Genomic DNA, 8507 nt, shown 5'->3' with positions numbered 1-8507 from the left:
GGGATGGGGATCGAAACCCGGTTCCATCAAGGACCCGGTTCCACTTTTTTCAAAACCCGAAAATCAATAACGTTTGGGCTTATCAATACCACTATCGAGTCTGGTCGTTTTTTTTTTTTCTCCCGGAGGTCCTGTAACATAATTGTGTGTCCCTCGAGTCGCGTCACAGCATTTAAATCTAATCAATCCAATCACTGCAGCGTGTCCACCAATGTTTTGGAATGAAATTGTAAGCAAACAGATATTAAAAGTAAAACAAGTGAAGTCTGGCAGTTAACTTTGCTCGCGACTCGAGAATGGCTGAACAGAAAAGACTCCTCCTCCTCCTGCTGCTGCTGCCGCCGCACCACGTCTTCATCATCCACTCAGAGTACCACTGGTAAGCGCGCACACAGACTTTGTAGCTTGTCCGGTCAGTTAAAAATAGTAATTGTGAAATCCGTGTTGTAATCGGCAGCATACAAGCTAGTTAGCTTGAAAAGTAAATAAAGTTTCAGACGTGCTGCGTGATGATGTGTTCAGATTGGCTCAGTAAAACGACAATTAGGTTATCATGATGCGTTCATGTGTAACGTAAAGAAAACGGGAAATTTTGTTTTTGGCGAGAAACATGAGTAAAACAGTTGTATATTGCTCTATATATAATTAAACTACTGATGCCAACATTTATTAAAAGTTACATTTAATTTAAAATACAATTATTTATTTGTTAAATATTTTCCTAATCACTAAAAACATGATGAAAAGTGACAGTAGACAATACATTAACCAACAATTGTGAAAATATATTCTAGTTAGTTTTATGTCATTTCGAAGTGGCCTATTACATTAGCCATGTTTATTAAAGGCTAGAAACGTTTTTGTTATGCTCACTTGTTAAGCAATAAAAGCAATACCAGTTCTGTTAAAAAAATTTTGTTGCATCGTCTTTCCACCAAATAACAGAAAAGTATCGATAGTGGTATCGATAAAGACTCGGATCGATAAGGAGTATCGATAAAGGTATCAATATCAATAAATATTAACGATCCCCATCTCTAATCATGACACCCAGAACAAAAGCTGTTGGGTTTTACCTATTTTTACTTTTAGAGTGAACAGCTCAACAATTCACAATCTATGTTTTAAAAAATTTCTATTGGTGTAGAATACTCCCTCCTTGAAAAGTCTATATATCACAGTTTTATGCTAGTCCCTTTTTAGCTAAACTGGTTGCTCCGGTTTTCTTAAATAGGAGATATTTTCACAAAACCTAATCTGAGATGTAAAGAGCCTCTGTTCAAAGAGGTTATCAAATACAACTCATATCTCCTTAAAAAATAGGGAAATACATTTTAGCTCTAATAAGTTGGAAGTTGACGCTAAATCTAGCATACGTTAATGGCTAGTTAGCTAGCAACTTTATTCTTGTTATCCTTTTGAGTTATTGACATTTGCTCTGTCACTCTAGCACCTATTTAAATTTTTCCCCCAGAGTGCTGTCAAATAATCGATCCAAAAAAGCAGAGTTCCTTCTGTTTATTAAAGGCAGTGTTTTTGGCTAACATGATGAAGAATGCTCTTAGTTAGCAGAGTATGCTAACTAAAATTCTACTTCCTTCCTTTTTTAACCTAAGAATCTAAAGTGTCATGATCTAAAGTGTCAGTTTCGTGTTGAACAGTTATATTAGCTGAAGAGTTAAATGGACGTGACCGAAAACCATCAAAAAACAAGGAGGGGTTAACTCATATTTTCCGTTTCTGTAGAAAGAATATACCTGAAAAAGCAAAATGGAAAACTTTGCTATGATGAAAAAGTTTAGAGCAATTTCAGACCACTATGTGGAAATATACTCTAAAACACACAACAATAAAATTGATTTGACCTGTCGCTTTCAACTGTGAGACAAAAATTAGCCAAATTTGATCTTTATTGATGTTTTTTAAATTGCATTCTGGCTGATAAATGTAGAATTTTCCTATTTTAGATACATTCATCACATTGGGGGCTAATGAGCACAACCATTCCCTCATTATTAGAATTTTTTCCCATGTAAACATTGAAACCACTTCACAGATTTAGCAGTTGGTTATGGCCTAAGCTAGTATCAACCCGCACATATCAAAAACGATAATATACCTATTTATTGCAGGTATAAACACTCAACACAAATTCACCTAATAGGCTGAACTGTTCTTTTAAAATGTAATTTGAAGCCAGGCACATTTTTAGGTCCCTAGATCATTAAAACATGGCTAAATATTATTGGTCTACGCTAGACATTAGTTCATCATTTATATCAATATGACCACAGACATGGTGTTTTAAAATAAATAACTCTCATGATAGCATAAATTGTTAGCTGTTAAAGAGTCTAATGGTTTCATACTGGGTAATAGGTGAGTGAGTTTCAAACATCTAAAAGGAAGAAAACCAAGTGCACCAACATGTGGTCTAACTTACATCAATTATGTTTAATTCAGTTTATTTCTATAGCGCCAATTCACATCACGTCATCTTAGGGTACTTTACAGTTCACCACATCGTACAGTCAGATTAATTCAAAGTTTTCTATCTAAGTAAAACCAGTTGATTGTATTGACTCATTGACTAGAAGGCAATCCCTCACACCAAGCATGCTTGCAGCGACAGTGGAGAGGAAAAACTCTCTACATCCATTACCTAAAACAAAAAGAAAACATTTGAGTTCTTATGGGATGAAGACAAACTAAATCCTAGCTCATAATTAAATTTACTTCCCCGATCTAAAATCCCACAGAGAATCTGATCTGAGTATAAAAGGGTGAAGACATGCAGACGGGGACCTTTGGTGAAGTGCAATAGTCCTTTCATTTGTTCTGACATGTTGCAGCTCGAGTTCGTCTGGTAAAAAATAAAATAAAATCAATAGTTCTGCACTTTACGTTGCTGTAATGTAAACAGCGCACATGTTTAATAGAAGACTCAGGAATGTGTCAGTCAGGCGATGGGAGAGTTTTATTTTTCTTTGCTCAACAAATTAAAAATCCACCAATCAGGAGACTTTAACGCAGCTGATGTTTGGCTGAATTCCCCTTTAATGAAGCACTGAGAAGATGTGACTCTGCTGTTTGTGTCTCAGCTATTTATTTTATTTATTGTGATAAGTATATTAGGTTTGCATGTTGGCTGTGATTGAAATCACTTTGGTTCAGCTTTATTAGGAACTCATATGCTGGAAGACGTGAAAGGTTCTCAGTGGGACCGTTTAGTTCTCCATGTTCATGTTGCTGAAATGTATAAATATGCTCTGTCGTTGTAAATATACGGGTACAACAAAAAACTATGAATATCGAGAAAAAGGCAACTTTTCTATCATTTATCTCAGAAAGTAAGTTAATTTATTGTATAGATTCATTATACATATTGATGATTGTTGCTTATTGATAATGTAAACCTAAATTAATCTTTAAAAAAGGTGAAAATGGGACAAAGTTCAGTTTTAGAAACTTCCATTTTTAATTAACATAAAACACACTGGAAAAAATGGAAATCCAGATAAAATCTTAAAATAAGTGCATTTGCTCTTGGATTGATCAGGTAAAAGACACATTTTGCCAATAGAACAAGGTAATTTACACCTAAAATAAGAAAACACAATTGCATTGTCTTATTACAAGTGCATATTATCTAATTATCTTATTTTGGGGGGGAAATTACTCATTCCATTGGCAAACTATCTCATTTACCTACGGTACTCAAATTAAGGGTAAATACACTTAATTTAAGAACTTTCTACTTATTTCTGGAGCGTTTTTCCAGTGCATTTCCTGTAAATCAAGGGTTTCTAAACTGGGAGGACTGGGAGGATCCCTTGGGGTGTTGCAAGATACCAATTTGGGGTTTCTGAGATGATTTTTATAATATTTTTAAAGCGATTTCTGAGGTATATAAAGGTCCTAATTATACCAAAATACACATAATGGGAATTAAATCAATACATTTTCATTTAACTATGAGATTAATAGATAGAGTAGTAATACATGTTCAAACATATTAAAAGTACCGTTAAATAACAAAATCAACAATAAAATAAATGTCCCTTTAAAAAAAAAAGTTATTTAAAATTATTAAATAATGTTAATTTAAAATTTTATTTAACAAATTATATTAATAAATTCACTGTAGATGTTTAAATAAATATAGAGTGAAGTTTAATATGTATTATTCTCTGTTTTGTATTTTTATTTTTTGGGTTTACAGGCTAATTTATTTGGGACCCTCTGCTCTAAATTATCTGGCGTAATACATCCGGCCCTCAAGGACCTTAAAGATCTATCTGGACTTAAAATAGAAGAATTGGTTATTTTTTAAGCAGCTGAAATAACATGAGGGTGAGGTTATATTACCAGTGCAGTGTAACGTAATTACATGTTTCACTTAAACACCTGCACACATTTAGATAATGCTGAACTGACCTGATGAGTTCAACATTCCTGCTCTAAATGGTTTCAAAATCATCAAAAAAAAAGTCAGAATATGAGAGAATAAAATAATTTTGATAAGACCAATAAGACGGGAGCTGTGAAAGTTATCAGCAAAGCTCATCCAAACTGCAGCCTGAGCCCAAGAGTTTAAAATCAGAGGGAAGAAGAAGAAGAATTGACATTAAAGTAGGCTAATTCATAACCTGTTAATATTAGGACATTATCATGTTTATATTACATTTTGTTTTCGTGTTATGTTACGACCTTATTCTCTTACTTTTATAGCTTTAATTTAGCAATTTTATGACTTTATTCTCATAATCTTATGGTTTTATTCTTAGAATTTAAAGAAAAATAAATTCTTAGTGTGGCCCTAACTCTGGTTTAAATGGAAATCCAAAAATTATATATTTTTTATGAGGGTTTGGCACATCTTTGTAATATTTCTAACATCATCCTAAATCATGTTTAGCCATAGAAGATGATTGCTAAATAAGCTAGCTGTTCAGAGAGGCCGTATCCAGGTATATATATTTATTTAGAGATGGATGGAAGATAAAAACCCAGATAGGAAGAAAAGTTTCACAATTTCTCAGTCTTCCAAAATCTTCCTTTTTAGGTGGAAGTTAAGGTAGAGGTAACTGGGATTACTGGGTGTCCAGTAATGATGCTATACAAGAGTTAAACTTTCTGAAATGAGTGAAATATTGTGACATATTCAGATTTTTGTGGAGTTGTAACTGTATATTGAGGAACAGAGCAGACTGCTGTGTGTTTTATCACTTCCTGTATGCCTGTTTGAGCCATGTCCCTAAAAGATGGCGTCCCTAAGCGTGGCCCCCGGCGCAACGGGGCCCGTTCACACGTGCGCAGCTCGTATCACGCTTTGTAACGGTGCACTTTAGTATTGAACCAAAGCAAGCGAAAGCTGTAACAAACCAACAGCGGAGACATTTGAAGCCCACAGGCGACTCAGCTGAAGGAGCAACGATAGAGGAATGTGACAGTTTGAGTTTGGCCCGTTGGGACGTTGGTTTTTTTCTTTATGTCGGACGACAAAGGTCAACATGACTTATGATGTGAACAGGAAGAGATGGGAGAATCTGAGCCCAGATGATGACTTTCTATAGAGGCGGGATGAGGGCTACGGTGGGAAGTGACTCTTTTGGGAAACATTTGAAAACTTTTTCTGGTTTAAAGTCGGAATGAAACCTGAACCTTTTAAAAACTGTTCAGATGTGAGTCTTTCCTTTACGACTGAAGGGATCTGCTCGGTCGCCATCACTTCATTTCTCTACCTTAAACCTTGGTGTGTTCACTAGCATTGTTACCATAGCGTCACAGTGAACAGAAACTTTAACGGCTTTCATGCATCAGGACAAAATAAATGAATAGAATCTGGTTGATTTCTATCAAATTCTAAGAATATTTAACCTTAAGGGAAAAAGAAAAACATTAAGTTTCTTCATTGTCTTTACTTTTTAACCAAGTTAAGCAAAATTTATTTTGTAGAGGTAGATTTTGTTGCTGCATCTTGATTTCATTCATTTCTCACATCATCTGGAGGAAAAAAAGTGAGCCCATATCATGATTCCTCCACCTCTGTGCTTTGTTTTATTTATTGCCTTTATGCTTTGTTTTACTTTCTCAAACATCGTGTTTGGGACTTTATTTCAAAATGTGTTGCTTATTCGGGTTAACTTTCATGCTGCTGACATTTCCTTTCACAGCTTTGCTGCCCCCTGGTGGTGGAAAATCTTTTCCTAACTGCTGCTTCATGACCTTTGACATTTATTCTGGGCTGATGACTAAATGTTCAGCTTCTTATCAATCAAATCTATATCATTAAAAAGCACTTTCAACCAAACTGCTATGCAGGGGTCAAAAAGAAAAAGCTGCATTTCAGATGAAAATAGACAAAAAATTACTTATAACAACGATTATGATAAAAAGAGGAATATAGATAGTGTAAGAATTTGTATTATGTCATATTTTTAAACTGCAAAAACTTATTTTAAATAAGAAAAGATCTTAAAAATACATATTTTGCCTGTAATTTTAGCAGGTAAATAAAATAATCTGACAATGGAATAAGTATATATACCCTTACAAAAAGATAATTAATTAGTATGCAGTGGATAAAAGATAATGGAGCTGATTTGTTGTTTTTCTATCATTATTTTAAAGATAGGTCTTACAAGCGAAAATACGCTTATTTCTTGGGGAAAAAAGTGTCTGTTTATTTCTAATATTTACAGTCGCATTGCACTGCAAAAATTGATCTAATAAAAAGCTTAAATTTGTTTTAAAAAGTGTATTTGCCCTGAATTTGAGCAGGTAATTTACCAACATGATTCAATTATTTGAAAATATCAACCTCTGTTTACAGAACCAGAAATGCAGACAATTGAGTGAGTTGGTTTGAAAGCAAGTTAGTAATTTGAATCACATTACATCAAATTTTATCTATATTAAACACATAATTGAAGTATCGTGGATCATAATTACCTATAGAATAGAACACAACTGTGAAATTCTGATGTTTACAGCAGCAAACCGATAATAGAAAAAATGGTCAAACAAACGTGAGCTTTAGAAAAATGTATTACAATAACATAACATAGTACAGCCTTCCTGACCAGACTGTCAAAAAAAAAAAAATATATATAAATATTCATTTCAGTTTATTTATATAGCGCCACTTTACAACATATGTCATCTCAAGGCACTTTACAGTTCACCAGATCATCCCGTCAAATGGAAAACCAGTTGATTTCATCGACTCAATGACAATCTCTCACACTAAGCATGCCTGTAGCGACAGTGGAGAGGAAAAACTCCCTTTGAACAGGAAGAAACCTCCAGCAGAACCAGACTCAGTGTGAGCGGCCATCTGCTGAGGCCCACTGGGGTTCAAGGAGACAGAAGCAGAGTTACAAAAAGCAGCTGTAAAAGGCGGCCCCGTCCAGGAAACACACAGCCAGGCAGACGAGCTCTGAGCCAGCTCCCATGTCAGAGGATGAAGAGAGCACATCCAGTTAGTCACAGTCAGAGAAACAGGACTACACTGGAAAACTTTAAATAAGAAAAATGTAAATAATTTTAGTCCAATGGTAAATTGTCTTACCTGCTCAATTAAGGGTAAAACACACTTATTACATGAACAACAAACTTACCCTTACTAGTTTTTTTGCAGCTTTCTGATCTGTGACCAAATTGGCGTCCTGTAATACCTGTATACTGCAGAGCAGCAAACTGTTGAAAGTGCTTTTTATAGAAGAACTCACCTGCAGATCATCATTTAAACAAGGGCTTCTAGTTTTTAACAATTTCACATCATCACAACAACCAGACACTTTATTATGTCCTGATACAAAAACACAAACATTTCAGATTGAACACATCCCTGACTGCACCATCAATCTGCCATCATGGGAATGTTTCTAACAAAAGCAGCGGTCAGTCCTGGGAATCCCATCCTAACTGTAGCTTTTTTCTTTTCCTGTTCAATAAGTCACCTAGTGGCCTGAAATGTGTACTCTCAATGACCTGAAAACAAGAATGTGGTTGTTTTCTTCCCGTTAGGTGTGGTGTGTGGGGCGGTGGGAGCTGGAGGAATAAAATCCAGAGCTACTAGATGCATGTTTGGAGAGAAAACTACCAAACTGGATGAATAAAGTGAGACGGTGGTCATTCAGCCTACAGAACACTAAACACACACCTCCTTCTTGGCTCTTCCGTACTGCTGAGCTAATTTTTTTTTAGCTCTATTTAACTTTGTATGAGTTCCAACAGGTTCAGGTCCTGTTTTTGTACATATTTTTCATCACGTCGAGGGTCGGTATACAAGCACTGGATCTGTGTCTATTCTCGCCTGTACATATAACCTGTTTCCATTGTAAAAGAACCGGCGCCCCCCGGCGCTCCTATAGCCAGCACTATGCAGAAACTATGAATAAAATAAATCTTTGGCATGCTCTGAAATGCAGAATATATTAGAAGAAAATGTAATTTCTTATTCTTATCTAAAAATGACCTTGTTTAAAAAAAAAAAAAGCTGA

The sequence above is a fragment of the Cyprinodon tularosa genome, unplaced genomic scaffold, assembly GCF_016077235.1.
Source record: "Cyprinodon tularosa strain WSP-4 unplaced genomic scaffold, ASM1607723v1 ctg660, whole genome shotgun sequence".
Taxonomy (NCBI): Eukaryota; Metazoa; Chordata; class Actinopteri; order Cyprinodontiformes; family Cyprinodontidae; genus Cyprinodon; species Cyprinodon tularosa.
The sequence above is the reverse complement of the archived record's forward strand: the minus strand, read 5'-3'. Positions refer to the sequence as shown.